Genomic DNA, 18,153 nt, shown 5'->3' with positions numbered 1-18,153 from the left:
GATTAAATTTTCTCTTGTAATGTACAAGAATTCATAAAATAAAGTGACACCAAAGTGCAGGAATGTAGATGGTTGGATTCTCACCAAATGGGGAGCATGTGTCTGAGAATGGTCTGGGTGAGGACACAGACTCTGAGGCCGGTGCAGAGGACCTTCGGGGACACTCGAGGCTGGAGGCAGTCACTCTCCCAGGCTGCTGATCTCGAGGAGCAAGGAGAGGATGTGTGACTGCTGGGGAAGATTTAGTCTGGCCAGAGCAGTTCAAAGAATTGTGTTAAGGAAGACCCCACAGTTAAGGCTGTAAAGACTCTCCCACCAAACTGATGTAAAATCAAGCTGTGCTGGGTGGAGTAGCTGCAGGGATTTATTTAGTGATGATTAATAAGGTGAATTTCACCTCGGTTTGCAAGGGTGCAATTAAACATGCAAATGCTTTAACAAAGTTAAAAGTTCTTACACATATAATGATTATATCTAAGGGTCAAATGTGATGATGGTAGACATGAAAATGCTTCATGGGCTACGGAGGCCTGTGTTACAACCCCTGCTTGCTGATGCACCTCTGTAGGGTCGGCTGGGTGCACCCCAAGACTCTCAGTCCAGTGCTCTCTCTTGTACTGCATGGACTTGTTTCCCACCAGCCCTGGGGAAGGGGCTGACTCCCCCGCAGTGCTATGGGGAAAGAGCACTGTAGACATGTGTACCTTTTCCAGTCACCTGTGCTACCTTCCTTGGGCTCTGGGTAAGTCAGAGCTCTTTCCTGGTCACCATGGCAACTGTGAGGCATCCAGGCATGAGTATCACACCTGGCTCTGGGGTCTGAAACTCTCCCTCTTGCCCCTGGCTCACTTTTGGGTCCAGATTGTGATTTCTGGCAGCTCTGAACCAAGGAGTTTGAGAAAATAAGAGCCCATGGCAAAGAAGGGTCTGACGTCATGGTTCAGAACTCTGACTTGTGGGACACCTGGGTGGCTCAGTGGTTAAGCACCTGCCTTTGACTCAGGGTGTGATCCTGGAGTCCCAGGATCGAGTCCCGCTTCAGGCCCCCCTGTATGGGGCCTGCATCTCCCTCTGCCTATGTGTCTGCCTCTCTCTCTCTGTCTCTCATGAAAAGAAAAAAAAAAAAAAAAAGAACTCTGGCTTGTGGCACTGGGTGGACCTGGTTCAAATCCTGGCTCTGTCACTTGTTAGTTGGTGGTCTTGGGAAAGGCCCTGTGACAGTCTGGGTTCTCCAAGAGGCAGACATGGCTCTGGGAAGCAATGTGCAAGGACTTAATTGGGTAAAACACTTTGTGAGAGAAGTCTGACCCAAGTTGGACTCCAAGTGCCACAGAAGACTGTGACTTAAGTTGGACTCCAAGCGAAGGAGAGAAGGCTGGGTGGAAGCAACTGAGTGGTGCAGCCTGAAAAAGGTTGAAGTCCAATGTTTTCTAGGGTCCTGTGTTTTCTAGGACTGGGACTGCCTTAGTTTCCCTGCTCTACTCCATCACTGATGGATTTCTGGTCCAGCAGGTGCACTCTCATGGTTACCATACCCCTAACCTCTCACAAGACTGGTTATGATCAAATGAGACAAGGCATGAAAAGCATTTTATAGGAGAATTAGCACTCAACACACTGTAGCTATTATTATTATTACCCCAACACTCTTGAAGTCAACAAGTTTCCTTTTTCTTTTGTTACCAAGCATGACCTAGATCAGAGAGGCTGCTACTTCAGATTCCCTGTAAGTGAGTGGGCCAGGTCTAATACTTTAGGGAGCAGTGGGGAAGTGTGATAAACCAATGCGGACATGCCCCCATGTAAAACATTTTGAAAAATAACCTGAAGCCAAAGCAATCAGATCTGTAGGCTGAATTTGGTCTGCACCCCTCCAGTTAGAAACCTTTGCCTTCTACGTACAACGTTGTCTATAACAATTTCTGATATTCTGGGTTTGTGAGAGCCCGGAGGTCAATTTCATTAAGAGAAAGCAAAAATATTTGGGGTTAGGTTTTTTTTTCCTCCCCTGTTGCTAATTTACAGTGTATTTGACCAAACGGAGAGATCTGACTCGTTGAGTTTGGTTTTCTACGGAGCATCAGTGTTGGCTTATCCGAGAGGTTTAGAATGTGGATGTGGGATGTGAATGGCATGGGCTGGGGTCTTGGCTCTCCCACTTACTGGCTATGGGATCTTGGGCAAGTTGTGCCATCTCTCTGTAGCTCATTCTGTCTACCTGTTAAATGGAGGATAATTCTGGAATTTCCTGATGGGGTTACTATGAGGATTTAGTACATGGAAGCTTAAAACAGTGCCCAGACCAAGTAAGGCTGAGTAAGTGTTGATATTATTCTGGAGTTGGGTGAGGGGAGAGAGAACATGGCTTTTCTCCATCATTTTATTTCACAGAAGCCTAAAACTTAATGGTTGGTATAACACCCAAATAGGAATGAGTTTCTCCTACCCTGGTGATATAATCATATATAATAATGTCACTTACATAAGCTTCTCTACCTCCCTGTTAAAGCCACCCACACTCTGCTCTGTTTCATGCCGTGTAAGAATTTTTCTCCCACAGGGAAGGAGACACCCAACTTCATATTAATTATCACTATAAAGCAGGGACCAATAGGGGGTGCTGGGAAAGGTGGATTTGTCAGTGATTGGGGGGAGAAAGTCTTTAGAAGCAGTGAGTCAGGCCTGGAGGCCTCAGAGGAACCTGTGGGATCATGGAGCTGGAGGCCAACCAGGTGCAGCCTGAGCCCGCCCTCTGCAGATAAATGCTTATCTATTGTTTCCTTTCTTTTTTTTTTTCCCCCAACTTGAAACATGTTCTACATGTGATGCATGCTCATCATGGGAAATGTAGAAAATAGAGGGGGGACAAAATAGAAGTGTTAAAGTCAGAACTTGTTTGGCTATAAGTGTCAGAAATCTATCTCAAGCTGGTGGAGGTGATTCAAGAGAAAATATCAGTCCCTATGACAGGAATGTTCCAGGCATGAATCAGTCAGGGCTCACACAACACTGAAAGGATGCCATCTTGCTCTCTCACGCCATTCATTTCTTCAATAGACCTTCTCCAGGCAGCAGAGGTCTAAAAGTAAAACACAATTAACCCCAGACTAATTCCCATCATGCTACTAGAAAGGTAGAGTGTCAGGGATGGATGCAATCAGTGGGACGTGTACACATTGCATCCCTGAGCCAATCCTGTGGCTACAGTAAAGGGTCTGATTGGGCAGGTTAGTGAGCCAATGGCCCAAGGAGGTGGAATCAAGGCAAGTCTCCCTGGAAATACAAGGAACAGGCTTCCCACAGGAAGGAGAGTTTCTGTTCCAGAAGGAAGAGGAGAAGGTGATGAGATGATGGAAACACTGGGAATCACTGTGAGAAGCAAGTACAAATTTCTTTGTTTGCTTGTTTCTTTTCTTTTTTTTTTTTAGAGACTTTATTAATTTGAGAAAGAGAAAGAGAGCACAAACATGGGGGAGGGGCAGAGGGAGAGGGAGCAGCAGACTCCCCGCTGAGCAGGGAGCCCAATGTGGGGCTCAACCCCAGGACCCTGAGACCAGGACCTGAGCTGAAGGCAGATGCTTAGCCAGCTGAGCCACCCAGGCGCCCCTACAAGTACAATTTCTAATACTCCCACTAGAATTAAGGGCTGCTGACTTCTTTATGTACACGTTTCCAGAGTTCCCTACTCACTTTCTTATGTGTCTATACTTAAAAGTGTATTTTGGACGTGCAGAACATCGGAATATCCTATGCAAGCTTTTATGAACTGATTTTGACTGCGTCCTTCAAAAATATCAATTACCCATCTTGATGGGGATCCCTGGGTGGCTCAGCAGTTTAGCACCTGCCTTTTGGCCCAGGGCGTGATCCTGGAGTCCCAGGATCGAGTCCCACATCGGGCTCCCTGCATGGAGCCTGCTTCTCCCTCTGCCTGTGTCTCTGCCTCTCTCTCTCTTGGTGTCTCTCATGAATAAATAAATAAAATATTAAAAAAAAACCCAAAACAACCCCCCCCAATATCAATTACACATCTTGAAATCCAAATGGTTTATTTCCTTGGTCCAAAAGTTAAAGAATATATAGACAGGCAAAAATGAAATACAACTTATAAATATAAATATGACTTATGACTGGTTGCAGCTGACAGTAGGACTTTGAAGAAGCCAAGGTTGCAACAAAGGGACTTGTTACGTCTCCTCTCATGACAGCCTATAGTTCTCCTGTGTGGTGCTTTCCACATTTATAATTACTTATTAATTACTTGCAGTGGCTTATGTAAAATTACCTCATTATGAAATATTTCAGGTACACGAAACAACTATAGACTGATATAGTGAACAACCATTTACACATCACTCAGCTTGAAAATCATAACAAAAAAAAAGAAAATCATAACAAAACAGTGGCGCCTGGGAGGCTCAGTGGGTTGAGCATCTGACTCTTGATTTCAGCTCAGGTCATGATCTCAGGGTTGTGAAATTGAGCCTCATGTAGGGCTCTGCTCTGGGCATGGAGCCTGCTTGGGATTCTCTCTCTCCCTCTCCCTCTCCGTCTGCCCCACCTCCCCAGCAAGCATGCTGTCTCTCTCTCAAAGAAAAAAAAAAAAAAGAAAAAAAAGAAATGTAACATAACAAATACAATCTCAGCCTGCTGGGCCCATCTCAGCCTTGTGCCCCTTCTTCTCTCCCTCTGTCCTCTAGTTGTGTTTTTTATTCCATGCACATTTATACATTTTTTAAAAAGCTTATACATTTATTTATTTTTAGTAACCTCTACACCCAAGGTGCAGCCCAAACTCGACCTGAGATCAGGAGACGCATGTTCCACTGACTGAGCCAGCCAGGTGCCCCTCCATGCATATTTTTATACTTTGATTGTGTATATATTATCTGTTATCAACATATAGTGTCGTGCTGCATTTTTAAAAACCCTAAATAGAATCCTGCTGTGCATATTTCATGACTTAGCCTTTTTTTCACTATCATGATTTTTCAATTTATCAAAATTGCATTCCCTTAATCTACTTATTCCCTTATTTCTCTACTACTATTGGTGTTAATTTGTTATGATTGCATTCTGCTGTACAACTGTATCACGATTTATTTATCCATTTTCCTGTAAGTGGGAATTCAGGTGGTTTCTGTTTTTCTCCTCCTTCTTCCTCTTCCTCTTCTTCTTCTTCTTAAATTTTAAGTAGGCTCCACACCCAATGTGGGGCTTGAGCTCACGACCCTGAGATCAAGAGTCACCTGCTCTACTGAAGCCAGCCAGAAGCCTCTCTGTCCTGAACATTTCTTCTTGTGAAAACTGATGGAGCTTCTCCAGGTCTATGGCATCTACCCAGGAATGAAACTGATGGGTTGTAGAGTCTGCACATCTCCAGCTTGCCTAGATTTCACCAAACTAATTTGCACTCTTACCAGCCTTCCGTGAGACTTCCTGTTTCTTCAGCACTTGGTTTCATTAGATTTTCCATCTTTGCCAATTTGATATGTGTGAACTGCAGACACACCCATTGTTCAATCCTGGAGAGCTGGGATCTTCTGTCTTGTTGGCCATGGTTTTCCTGGCACTCGGCACAGCTCCCAGCACATGGTAGATGCTCAGTGTTTTGGGATTGACTGAGCAACAGAGTTTTCTGGTTCTTCCCACTTACCGGAGAGGACACTTGCTGTCCTGGCCTACTTCTCCCTACCCCTCTCACTTAAAGATCAGAGACCTCTCAATCACTAAACAGAGAGGACAGTCTGGCTACCCTGTTCACTTTTCATTTGAGCACTGGTTCTCAAAACTATGCACCTGCATCAGAATCACCCAGAGGGCTCGTGGAAACATGGGTGGTGGGGCGCCACCTCCAGAGTTTCCTGTGCAGGAAGTCCAGAGTGGTCTAAGAATTCACATTTCTAATGAGTTCCTGGGTGGTGTTGATACCACTCATTTGGGAAGCACACTTTGAGAACCATCATATAGGAGAAACATCCAATCCAGACATTTTTGGATGTGTGGGAAGTCCTTAGAGACCGAATGCAAAGCTTCAAATATCATTCCTAGAGTGGATAGCAGAAGGAATAAAAGTCATATCCAACTCCACTTGGCTGGAGTAGGGAAAAGAAGACCCTGAATTCTGGGTCTCTAGAATGTTCAAGACAGGTGGCAGCCCTTACGGAGACTGATGTAATTCAGTAAGAATGTATAGAGCAACCACTGGCATATTTTCTCATCTTCCGCAAGATTTCAAGCCAGGATCCTTTTCTTTCCCCCACCATACTCCTGAGACCATTCTGATCTTTTCTTTCCCCTCCTCCCCCTGTTTCTTCTTCAGCTTCATCAAACATTCCTTTAATTCAAAGGTAGACTTGATCGTCTTGACACCACAATAAAGATAGCTGCCCTTTATGGAGGACTGGGTTATAAGTGTTTTCTAATCTGATCTAATCAGCATCATTGCATCTAATCCTCCCTCAGATCTCTCAACTCCAACGTTGTGTTCTTTATTATTCCTATACACTGTATTTCTCTGAGTGTTGGTCCATTCATTCATTCTTTCATTCATACCTTCACCAAATGTTTACTGAGCACCTGCTACATGCTAGGCACTCTGCTGCTGATGTGGGCAAAGCAGACAGACAAAAATCTCTGCTATTGTAGGGCTTACAATCTCTTATTACTCCAGTCTGTCAAAAGAGATGATACTATTCCTCATTCAGGGTTGCTGTAGGGATTAGGGAAATGTGTGCCTGGTACATAGTAAGTGCTCAATAAATGTTGGCTCCTGACCTCCTTTCCCCGCAGGAGCTGTTAGCTTTCTATTCACATATGTGGAGGAGAGCTGTTGCAACCAATTCTGAGACATGGTCTTCTAGAAGGACACATTGGACTGATTTTTTAAAAAAAGATTTTATTTATTTATTTATTTAGAGTATAAGTTGGGGGAGGGACAGAGGGTGAGGCAAGGAGACAGTCTCGAGCAGACTGCGCTGAGTGGGGAGCCCAATCCCATGACCCTGAGATCATGACCTGAGCCCAAATCAAGAGTCAGATGCTTAACTGAGCAGTTAACTGCTTAACTGTGACTTAACACCTGCACTGTTTTTAAAATTCATGCAACCTTCACCCTATTAACCCATCCGAGCAAATGCTCATTTTCCTGGCCTCTGTGGGCAAGACTCAGGCTCTTGCTCCCAGCTGCTTCCTGGGCCTCTCATCTTCCTCCCATTCCAGCCAGGATCTCAGACTATACATGAGTTTTGACAGACCCACGCTTTGGGAAAGCTTTGTGCAATTTTGAGAGCTGAAAAATGGAGGAATATGGGCTCCAAGCAACTGCTGTGATGGAGAATAGAGGAAAAAGATAAGAGGAATGTGCAGCTTAGGAGGATGTTTGCACAGGCAACGAGAGGAAAATAAGTAACAAATGTCTACTTAGAGGTATTTTTCCTTCAAGCATCTGGAGCTTTTGAAGATCTGGGATAGGAGAAATCTACAATTTAGGAATGCAGGCTGCTGTTTATGTCATTTCTACCTTTGGGGGCTTCAGTTCCATCTTCACTGACGGGGTGCTAGTGATTTCTTTGTCAGGCTCAGTTTTAGTGATTTCCCCACCCCCTCCAGGAAGAGGGTTTAACTGTACAACATAATTGATGCGCTGAAGCCCAAATTGGAGGTCTCTCTCACTACAGACGAGAGAGTTCAGAAGGGAGATGTCACATGAAAATTGCACATTTCTTTCCACAGGCCTAGCAGAAGCTACACCTGGACTCCGGCAGCCAAACAGGTGGAACTGGCTTTTGGATTTTTCTACCCAGCTACCCCTTGTGGTGAGTGAAGCGCTTGGGGGTCATTCCCCCTCAACCTTGTGACCTTGGGCAAGGTCCCTGATCTATCAGACCCTCAGTTTTTTAATCCGTGGAGAGATAACCACGGCAAAATATATAGCCCGAGTGGTTTCAGTGGGGAGGGTTAAATGAGATGCAACTTAGAAATTCTGATCATAGTCTCTGGAGCATGTGTACATTCTATAAAAAAGAGCAAGATTTTCTTACTGCCCCAATTTTTCTCATGGAAAGGTCTGGAGCTTACATGGCAGTGGAAGGAAAGTGGAATTCTATGGACCCAGCTCCAGCTGCTTGTCCTGCCACCTCTGGGACTTTGGGGAAGACATTTCCCTCTCTGAGACCCTGTTTTGTCCCAATTTGGCAGGGTGGAGAAACTAGGGGAAAGGTTGAGGGCTTTTAAGGCCCAAGGAGACAATAAAGAATAACCTATATGTAATGTACTATGTGTATAATATACTATGTTATATATACCATTTTATATATTTTATGTGCACTGAATAATTCGTAAATATATAAGAAAGTCTCAGATACACTATATGTAGCATATTGTATAGAATATACACAGTGTTTAGTAGAATATATACTATGTGGTCTATAGTATTTAGCATATTATATGTATATAAAATATACCATAGCATGCTTCATATTATATATAACATAGTGTATATAATATACACTATAGATGTAAGCACTATATATATGATACCATATAACATGAATTGCACATATATCATCTATGCTAAATATTGTTTATATTCCATAATATATACTACATGTAATGTATATTACATATATATGATATAAATACATCATATAACACACTATAATATACTATATGCTATCTTCAGCATAATGTATTGTTAATATAATATATAAATACTAGGTATTATATAGATTTATATAATATAGATACTACACTATTATAATATTTATCATATATGTGCTTTATATAATATGGTATATACTATGTAGTATATACTATATTTAAGCAACTTTTATCTACATCCCATATTACTCTATAATGCTATTTACTATGTAATACACCATGTCTAATATGGTAAAAATGGAAGTTTCTTGTTAACTGGAAAGCCATAATTAATAGGAGATGCTATTGGTCACACAGACATGTAAATGACTGCTGTGATTTATTTTATTTTTATTTATTTATGTTTTTTAAATGACCACCTTGGTTTAAAGTATGATCCAGACTCAAATATTTTACATTTTACCACTCGCCCTCCCCCACCCCCCCACCCCAAATATTTCTCTTGTGTCTTTGCTGCTCAGTGAATGGTACCATCTTCTTCCTGGGGTAGTCGCCAAAGAGCCAGGAGTCAGCCTTGCTTCTCTTTCCCTTCCTCCCACTCCTACACCCTGCCACCCTGTCCCTCGGCTGCCCCACTGGTTCCATCTGTTCTACCCCCAAAGCGGGGCCCAGCTCCACCCCACTGTAGCCCAAGTCCAGGGCCACATCATCATCCACCTACACAATGACAGGAGCCTCTCAGCTGTTCTCACTGCTCCTTCAGCTTGCCTCACACAGTAGTCTCAGGGGTCTTTAAAGGGAATAAATCCAATCAAAATGCTTAATGGGCTTTTCCATCACATTTAGGATAAAACCCAAACTCTTTACTTTCACTTGGGAGACCCTGTTGGCCCCGGCTCCTGACATTTGACTTTGTGTGGTATTCCTCCCCTGGTCTACTTTGCTCACTCTACTCCCACACATTGGTGACTGTTCAACTCTCAAATATGTTGCATCTGATCCCACCTCAGGGCCTTTGCACTTGCTGTTCCCATTACCTGGAATGCCCTTCGCTTCCCTGAGATATCTACATGGCCCACTCCCTTACTTTACTCAAGATTCTACTCCAATGTGATTTTATCAGGGAAGACTTTCCTGACCACCCTATAGTGTATCATGTCTGTCCCCTCACTGTGTCCTGTCTGGCTATATGTTTATAAAACCTACATCTATATAATCTGCATCTATACTGCAGCTATACCTACATAGCATTTATATATATATAAATATATATAATATAGTATATACATAATATAGTATAAATATATATAATATAATATATACTATATTATATATAAACTCTCAACTATACTGTATCATATGAAGCACATTACGTAGAATATGTACATTATTTAGTATATATAATATATACTATGTTATATATAGAATCTAGTATACATTATATATATACTTTCTAGTGTGTGTGTATATGTATATCTAGTATATATCTAGTACATCCTATATCCTCCACATGAGAGAGATGCTCCATAACACTGCTATGTGCATTTTAAATCCTTTCATAAAAAAGGGTTTAAAACATTTAAAAAAAAAAGGGTTTAGATAGTGAGAAATCCCATAGCTGCAGTTTATGGAGGATTACTATGTGCCAGGCCCGTGCTGAGGTTTCTTTCTTTCTTTCTTTTAAATTCTATCTCACGTAACCCTCACCATCATAGCAATGACTTGAAGTTTGTACTATTTCAGGAGGGAAGTCAGTTCAGAATCAATATTATTGACATCAGCAATAATAGTAGTAAGGGTCCTTAAATGAGTGAGTGAAAGTACAACAGGTGGCCTGTTCTGAAGCTATTTCGTATTGTATGTGAACACAAAGCATTTGGTTTCAAGAGGGGGATTGAATGGTGGACAGTCAGGCAGTCTGGAAGGTGAGATATCCAGTTGCTCGTTCCCAGAAGAGTCCTTATCCAGGGTCAAGCTTGGCGACACCAGAATTTATTGGGGAAGGCAGCTTTTCCTTACCTCCGCTGCCCACAGATCCATGGCCCAAGGAATCTGAGAAATGGCTCCCCTAGTCCTTAGGCACAATCTGTTTCCATTGGGTGACAAGATCCCTGGCATACGGGGGCTGTACCTTTCACTGCGTCGTGATAAACCTTGAGCCAAACCAGAGTTACTGGCCTTGTGTTCTTCATCTGGGACCTCCTGGCTTCGTGTGGTGCACTCACACCCATGTGCCCCATTATTTATGACTTTTATTGAGTCTTCTGTGCAGTCGTAAATTGACCAACCCTCCAGCTGGTTCGAGCTCTCATCAGGAAGCTGTCATCAAAGTGAATCACATTCTCAGTGGCTGCTCCTTCCCCAAAGGTTCATTGCAAAGGCTGGGATGTTTCCTGCAACTAGCTTAGAGTATGTCAGCTCCTGGCAGCCCAGACCCACTGAGCCAAGATGCTTTTTTTTTTTTTTCCCCATTAAAAAAAAAAGTGAGATAAAAAAGAAAAGAGGAAATGCCTGTATTTGGTCAGGGGCTCTTTGATGTCAGTATAGCAGTCTGGAAGAGCTTCAGTTTCTGGAGCAGTGAAATAGGTGAAGTTGACATACTTTTATTTCTGGCCCAGAAATATTCTGAATAATTCTCGTTCCAGGGATTTGGGACAAGGCAGATATTGAGATTTTCCCAGGGGTATCTGAGACCCAGCAACTTAAATAGAAACCGACATTGGATCTTGGACTTGGGATGGGCTTGAGTATAAGTGATTTTCCTAAAAGCAGAAGGTGCTAGAGAGTTCATGACAGCTCCCTAGACACCTGTCAGACCCCATGTTGAGGGCACAACATGCATTATCTTTCTGATTTCTCAACACTCCTCTATTAAGTCCCCATTTTACAGAAATGGAGACTCACAGAGGTTATAGGACTCTAAAACTTCCTCTAGGTCACATGGATACTAAGTGGTAGGGCCAGCATTTGAACCCAGATCTTATTGTGATTTTATAAAAATTCATCCATGTTAATGTACAGTCCAGTGAGTTTTAGTAAACTCTAAAATGTGTGCAACCGTTACTACGATCCAGTTTTAGAAATTTCCATTTGCCCTCCAAAAGATCCCTTGTGTTCATTTGAATTCAATCTGCATTCCCATCTATAGCTCCAGGCAACCCACTAATCTTCTGTATGTCTCTGTGAATTTGCTTTTTTCTGGACATTTTATATAAATGAAATCATATAATGTGTGGTCTTCTCATCTGGCTTCTTTTATTTATCCACAGGTACATCTATGTTGTTGCAAGTATCATTAGTTCATTCATTTTCACACTGAATAGTATTCTACTCTATGGGCGCACTGCATTTCCTGTATCTATTTACCAGTTGACAGACACTTGGATGATTCCCATTTCCTTGCTGTTGTGAATAATTTTGCCAGGACCATTCATGTGCATATCTTTTTGTGGATGCACGCCTTCGTTCTTTTTGGTAGATCCCTAGGAGTAGAATTGCTGGGTTTAATGGCAAACTTATGTTTAACTTTGCAAAAAAACCTACCAAACTTTTTATTTATTTTATTTTTTAAAGATTTATTCATTTATTCATGAGAGACAGACAGACAGACACACACACAGAGGCATAGACAAGGCAGAGGGAGAAGTAGGCTCCCTGCAGGGAGCCTGATGAGGGACTCGATCCGGGACACTGGGATCATGACCTGAGCCACCCAGGCATCTCTACCAAAGTTTTTAAAGTCGCTGTGCCATTTTACATTGAACTCAGGTCCTGTGATGCTAAAGTTCGTGTTCTCAATTACTGTTTTATATATATATGCCTCACATTACTCCATGCTATTAATAATCTATTAATTTCAACAATCATTGCTTGATGTGTTCTGTGCTTGTCCTGGTCCTAGACGGTAGGAATAAAGAGGTCAAAGATAAGATTTTTTTTTCTGCCTTCTGTGGTAGACTGGATTATTAATCACAATTTTTCTGCTGTATGACCTTGTGGTGCATTGGATGTGTGGGGTAGATTTCCCCACCCAAGGACTTGGGGTGTCGGGAAAGGCAATCTCCTGCGTGCTGTCATTGGACCCCAGCTTGGCCTTATAACAATGGATTTGAGTCTGGAACATTTCCTTTCTGGGAGATTCAGTGCTCTCCCTGTCTGTGCTGGGCTTATGGCCTTGTGAAGGAATACCTTTCTCTGTTCCCAGCTTGATGTGTCCTCCTTCATTCTCCTTAAGCACACAAGCCAATGGCTCTCATGCACACCCCCAGATTTCTGTATTTTAGACTCCATTGGGAAGGGTTGGGTTCCATCTGCTGTAGCATGAAATGAGGTAAGTGGTGTGCTGGCTGTGAGATGGATACACTGGTTTTGGGGGACTGATGCATCACACAGGGCTGGCTCTTGTGCACTGTCTCTCTTTTCTTGCTGTAAGTAAATGCTGGACCATACTGAGCCTTGTGTGCACACAGTCTGTTTTCAGCAAATCGTGGGTGTGCTTATCTGCCTTTAGACTTTGGCTGCACTCATATTTTACTCTATCCTGTAGCACAGTCTGACTACCCAGTGAAATGGTGAAATACTGGGCTTGGCTATGTGACTTGCTGGTGGCCAAGGCAGCATTAGCAGAGATGATGCAGACAAGCACCTCAATGTGCTTGTGTGTTTTTACTTACTTTCTTGCACTCTTATGACCCACCATAGAAAAACATACCCTACATAGCTGCTGCTCCTTCAGCCTGAGTCTGGAAACAAATATATGTGGAGCAGCCCTGATTTAACTCACACTTGAGCACTAAGTGCAGATCACTTGTCTCTCTTTTTACTTGAGAAAGGAGTGGGTCATGTTGATTTCCAGTGCTGGCCATTGGGTGGCGCTGTCAACTTGGGACAGCTTGGTTTAAACACCTGCCCTTCCATAATCTGTACGTAGCCTGTACTTCTGGGGCCAGGAATTTGCACACTGTATTTCCCATACTCCTCTTGACAGCTGGCTTCCTGTTGGGAGGTGCTTGCTGGAAACCAGAAGGTGGGAAAGGAGGAAAATTTCTGGAGTTATAGTGGCAGCAAGGATGGGGTGATTCCAGACTTCAGCATCCAAGGCAGAGGCAGCACCGTTGTGTAGTGGTAGCCCTCCAGGAGGTGGCCCCTCTTTGAAAACTCCAAAAGAGGTTGTAGCATATCTTCAACAGTACAGTGGATGCAGCCTCATGGATCCAACCTAGAAGCGTTAGGAACTTCTGATCTCTGGTTATCATCCTTCTTCTTTCCACCTATCAGATCCCTCTTTCTTTTTGTTTCTTTTTTTTTTTTAATTTTAATTTTAGGTAGTTAACATACTGTGCAATGTTGGTTTCTGGAATAGAATTCAGTGATTCATTACCTACAGCACCCAGTGCTCATCATAATGGAGCACCCTTAATCTTCATCACCCATCTAGCCTATCCCCCACCCACTTCTCTCCATCAACCCTCAGTTTGTCTCTATCATTAAGAGTCTCTTATGGCTTGTTTCCCTCTCTCCTTTTTTTCCTCCCCCCCTTTCCTTATGTTTATCTGTTTTCTTTCTTAAATTCCACATGAGTGAGATCATATGGTATTTGTCTTTCTCTGATTGACTTATTTCACATAGCATAATACTTCTTACTTAGCATAAATCTTCTTTATTCATCAGTTAATGGACATTTTGGCATTCTCTATAGTTTGGCTACTGTAGATAATGCTGCGATAAACATCAGGGTGCCTGTACCCCTTTGAATCTGTATTTTTTTTATCCTTTGAGTAAATACCCAGTAGTGCAATTGCTGGATGGTAGGGTAAATCTATTTTTTACTTTTTGAGGAATCTTCATACTGTTGTCCAGAGTGGCCGCAGCAGTTTGCACTCCTACCAAGAGTGCAAGAGGCTTCCCCTTTGTCCTCATCCTCACCAATGTCTGGTTGCTTCCTGTATTGTTAATGTTAGCCATTCTGACAGGTGTGAGGTGGTATCTCATCATGGTTTTGATTTGTATTTGCCTGATGATGAGTGATGTTAAGTAACTTTTCATGTGTCTGTTAGCCATCTGGATCTGAGCCCCCTTTCTAATTGTTCTTCCATTTATCCCCAAACCCTTATAATCAATTCCTTTGTTTGGAACACCTAGAATGGTTTCTGCTTTGCTGATGTTATTCCTTTCTGAAGCGCGAGCATAGGACATCACCTATCTTGGGGTGGGTGGGAGGAGAGGAATGATGAGAAATTGTCCACTTCAATGAGAAATTGTCCCATTGTCTGAGAAATTGTCCATTGTATGAGAAAAACATTGGTCAACCTTTTTAAGAAGATTTTATTTATTTATTCATGACAGGCACAGAGAGAGAGGCAGAGACGTAGGCAGAGGGAGAAGCAGGCCCCATGCAGAGAGCCCGATGCGGAACTCGATCCCGGAACCATGGGATCACACCCTGAGCGGAAGGCAGATGCTCAACCACTGAGCCACCCAGGCGTCCCAGACATTGATCAACCTTAATTCTAGAGGTCTAAGAGGGCTTCCAAATTTTATATATAGATATTTTTAGAAAAAAAATATTTTTCAAGTGGTCCTAGTGTGGAGCCCAATGTGGGGCTTAAACTCACAACCTGAGATCAAGACCTGAGTTGAGATCAAGAGCCAGACAGTTAACTGAGCCACTAGGCACCCCTTCCAAATTATTTTTGTGAATTCTTTTTCTTCTTATTTTTTTGTATCATGATGCATTGAACATAGACAATCAATGATTGGATGCCAGCTAATCGATGCTATGACTTCTCTTGGGATTTTCAATTTCTTGTTTGTCCTGAAGATAGGCTGAACTGAACCAGTGATACCCTAGGTTAGCTTAATTGAACATCATTGCTGGAACTCTGCTTCTTTCTCTTCTACCTTGGCCTCCCACAAGAAGTCAGTAGCTCTAAGAGGCAGGCCAGCTAAGTGCTACTAAGCTACACAGCTCACAAAATGGTGATCTTCCTACCCCTAGTGCTCCAGTCTGCCTCAGTTTACCTCTTTCTCAGAATCCACGTGGCTCCTTTTACTGAAGTCCATCAAGATCCAGTTTTACAGAGGATGTCAGGAGGAGAGAACAGGGCTAGAGGGAAAGGTATCCAGGCACAGTTGTTAAAATGTCTCCTGAGGTCTGCAACAGACCCCAAGGTCTCTGTTGATTACTTTAAGCAAAGCTCTTCAGTTTCTCTGTGGGGAACTTCTCTCTAAGTGACTACAATCAGGTTAGGCAGGTGGCTGAAGAAACAAGGCTGAACAATGGGCTTTCCGCTCAAGTTAGTTCATATCAGCAAGAAGCCCCAAATCTGGGTTTTTTTTTTTTTTCAGCCTCACTTGGAGATGAAGGAAAGAGTTTGGTCACCCTGCTGTGGGAAAAATAGGCCATTATTGTCAAAAGAAGGCACTTGTCCTAGATTTGAGGGACGCATGATGTCCTGGATGGTTTCTGGGTCTCAGTGGGATGGCCTGTTGACATCACCTCACCCTCCTGTACCTCAGAAGGATGTGAAAGTGAAGGTGAATTCTTCATGGAGCCAGATACCTGGGATCTGATATCTGAAGCTGTCAGCATCATGTCAGCTTATCTACTTCTCCCAACTCCCCGCTAGAGAAATCCTTTTTCCTCTCAAGCGTACACCACACTGATTTCATTTCAGCCACACAACCAGCCTGGTCCTTATCACACTGGCTCACAAGCAGCTGTAGAAAGGCCCCTTCCTGGAGCCAGCCATTCAACATTCAAGTGCCAGCTGGACCTTGCCAGAGTCATGTGCCTTTGGGAAGAGTCATCCTAACTCTGAGAACCTCAGTTTCTCCACCTGTAAAATGGGGGTGGCACTAGAGCTTGTACTGCTTACCTCACAGGGCTGTGGTGACCATCAAAGTGGATGATATAATAATATAAGTGCAGGGCAAAATGTCATTCTGACCATCAGAAATTGTGGCAGCACACAAGTACAGGTTATGTTTTATCAACCACCGTTCAATTTTATTAACCAACCATTTGGGTTGACCTTGGGATGTCAGCTGGCTTGTGAATGCTTTGACCCAAGTCTCATAGGTTCATATGAGGGAGGTTTTCCATGTTCTAAGCTGCTGCTTCTTGAACTTCTCCATGGACATGAATCACCAGGAATATTGTTACAATGCAGACTCTGATTCAGTAGGTCTGAGGTGGGACTGGAGATTCTGTATTTCCCACAGACTCCCAGGTCATACCTGGGCTGGTGGTGTGAAGATCACATTGTGAGTAGCCGGGATCTGAGAAACAGTTTTCCCTGGCGCTCTCTTGATGTTACACTGTGTTTGTATTTACTTGCTTCGACCTCAAATACACTTTCTATAGTCTTGAATAACCTATTCAGCTTAACAGAAATCATACAGAAAGTACTGTAAGTACCCCAGCTGTAGGAAAAAAAAACAACCCAACAGTGTTTGTGTAAGGACCCAAACTTGGCAGTACACTGCGAAGGGTTTTCAGCACACCATTCATTGGCTGTAAGCCTTGCACAACACAAAGGGATCTGTCACACTGGTCAGAGCAGAGATGGCCATTTCCCTTGTTCCTTTATCACCAAAAACTTGAGTGCCTGCTCATTTTTGCCTTCCCAGATAGGGCTGACCCCCAGTACATTCTTGATGAGCTAAAAGAGTTTTAAGTGAGTAGGAAATTAAGCAATCTCTCCCTCCCCCTGTTGGAAGCCTATCTGTTGCTCCAAACTTCAGAAAAACTGCGATACCTTCATCAGAACCTCTTCTCCCTCACAATATTTCATTTCTTTCCACATATAGCTGAACTGGCTACCCAGCAGTGAACCTCTACTCCTCTTGTCCCATAAGCTTAGATTTATAAGGGCAAGGCAGGCAGAGAAGCCTTAGGCTCTGGCAGTTGGTATTTTCAATAGCCCTGAAATAACCACTTTTGTTCTTATGGCTCATAGTGAGATACAAATCTTCCGTTATTCATTTAGACGACAAGTGGCACCCATCAGCTTAGCACCCTTGCAACTGTGCTCCCCAGAGCAATGGTCTTGTACAATGACCAAGTCCTTTTGACATGAGTAAATCCAGTGTCAAAGCAGGGGGTGACTCAAAAAACCCATGCACCAAAAGATAGAAAATATTTCATTGTGTTTTTATATTATGAAGCACGGGGAGTGCAAGAATCTTCCTTCCTTTGATGATTTTTCTCACTCTCCTCTCCTCTTTTCTCCCTCCTGGCCTTCCTTCTTTTCACATTTTCGTGTAGTACCCATGTGTTGGAGATTAGAAGAATGACAAAGTAGAAAGAAGGAGGAAGGATTAAAATAAAAGAAAGTGGAAGATAAATAGATTTCATAATTTTTGAAGGTGTGAGTATCAGGATTTCAGGCTTTTCTTTTGTTCCCCACAAAACAAGCAAGCAGGCAAATAAAGAAACCCTGCCGGGACCAATGCAAGATGAACAAAGTTTCAGAAGCTTTTCCTCAGAAAAAAAGCCATGCTGATTTACAAGCAGGGTATCTGTTGTAAGAATTTGGAAGGAGATGAAAA

General features: G+C 42.9%; 1 long non-coding RNA gene across 2 annotated transcripts in view; it reads left to right on the top strand.

Moving 5' to 3' along the window:
* The window catches only part of LOC144319052 (uncharacterized), a 431,793-nt gene that overhangs the window by 37,271 nt on the left and 376,369 nt on the right, over positions 1–18,153 (top strand). For both annotated transcript variants that reach the window (XR_013384970.1, XR_013384969.1), the window contains one exon: positions 7,735–7,817. This is a non-coding gene — a long non-coding RNA (uncharacterized LOC144319052). The remainder of the gene's footprint in view (positions 1–7,734; positions 7,818–18,153) is intronic.

This window comes from Canis aureus, chromosome 8, assembly GCF_053574225.1.
Source record: "Canis aureus isolate CA01 chromosome 8, VMU_Caureus_v.1.0, whole genome shotgun sequence".
NCBI lineage: Eukaryota > Metazoa > Chordata > Mammalia > Carnivora > Canidae > Canis > Canis aureus.
The sequence above is the reverse complement of the archived record's forward strand: the minus strand, read 5'-3'. Positions and strand labels throughout refer to the sequence as shown.